The sequence below is a fragment of the Pyxicephalus adspersus genome, chromosome 4, assembly GCF_032062135.1.
Source record: "Pyxicephalus adspersus chromosome 4, UCB_Pads_2.0, whole genome shotgun sequence".
Lineage (NCBI taxonomy): Eukaryota > Metazoa > Chordata > Amphibia > Anura > Pyxicephalidae > Pyxicephalus > Pyxicephalus adspersus.
Genome location: NC_092861.1, coordinates 121,203,987 through 121,205,659, shown reverse-complemented (window position 1 = coordinate 121,205,659; position 1,673 = coordinate 121,203,987).

The following is a 1,673-nucleotide window of genomic DNA, read 5'->3' as shown; positions in this document are numbered from 1 at the left end:
CAAGGACGGTGATTGCTTCAAATACATTTGTAGATTCTTCCCTGGATTAAGTACTGAAAAATGAAAAGCAGAAATCATTGATGGACCCCAGATTCAGAAACTGATAAATGATTCATATTTCACAAGAGACATGACTGATACTGAAGCTTCTGCCTGGCACAGCTATGTTATGGCTGCCAAGAAATTCTTGGGTAACCATAAAGCACAAAATTATGAAGAACTGGTACAAAATGATAACAGACTACTGCTGGAGCCTTCAACGTGATTGTCCTGATCATCAGTATAAAAGGAAATCATGCAAACATAGTTTTTAATGACTTCTTTGTGATTAGTTCTGTAAATATATTGAATATAGAATATATTGACAATAAATAATTCACAAATTTATTTTTGCATACGTAGGCATATCTACTTTAATTTGTCTCAATTTTCATGTTTCATTAGTTTTCTATGAGGTTATTATTGAGGTCATTATTTCAAAAACTAGAGCCAATCTAGCAAAACCAATATCATATTTGGAATCTGTGCATCAAACATACCTAAAATGACTTTAATCTGTTTGGCAAGAAAATGTTTGTTGACCAGTGTAATAGTAAATGCTGTATCCTCCAGCAAATAAACTGCTAAATCACTGCGAAATTACTTGAGGAATAATTTATAATAACAACTTTTAATATTTAAAAAGACATTAGCATGCAATAGAACTGTGCGGTCTTTTTATGCTTAAAAAACAGTTGTACAGGAACATGTATATTTTGGACAAGTGTGATCACTGTAGATATAAACATTTATTATTTAGGTTTTTTGTACTATTTACCCTAGCTTAAAGATTATAATGATGCTGTTTTTACTTCATTTGTCATACAGTAATTCTAGTTACAACCAAATTGGAAAGGTATATGTATGGCCAAAACGTACAGTAGGAATATGTTTTTCATTCGCTTCATTTTCCCAGACAAACATAAAAAACTTCTGAGGTTGTGAGGGGTTTTTTTTCCCATAGGAAGATTTACCGTCACCTTTTTTTTAGGGACCCTTATTTTTTTCTATTCCCCTCATCCTGTGTCCTGATAATAATGGTCACCAGTACAATTAGAGAGGGTTAATTGCTGGGGGCAAAGACAGCAATAAAAAATGAACACTTCACCACTCTTTCCAATATTAAAAAAACATGTTTTGTGGACATTCATTTTTATTTAAGTTGAATTACCTTATGTGATTTAGGCAGCAAGTCTATTTTTACACATACAAGTAAACCTTCTATCTTTCAAAGGGGACTCTAGTCCATCACAATAGTATTAATATAGTTATTAATGAGATTTGCATTATGAAATCAATCTTACAAGTGTAAATATATGTTTTAAATATCTTGTATGTATGTGTACAGTAACTTTTATATGAATAAGTTGTGTGTCCTGAAGTGTAGGTCTTCTTGTGATATAAATACTGGTTAGCAAATTGTGGGTACTGGGGATACTGAGAACTGAACAAAGTGTGCTGGGGACTGGAAACCGAGGACTGAGCAGAATGTGCCGGGGACTTGATACTGAAGAATAAGCAGAGTGTGCCGGGGACTGGATACTAAGGAATGAGCAGAGTGTGCTGGGGACTGGATACTAAGGAATGAGCAGAGTGTGCCGGGGACTGGATACTAAGGAATGAGCAGAGTGTGC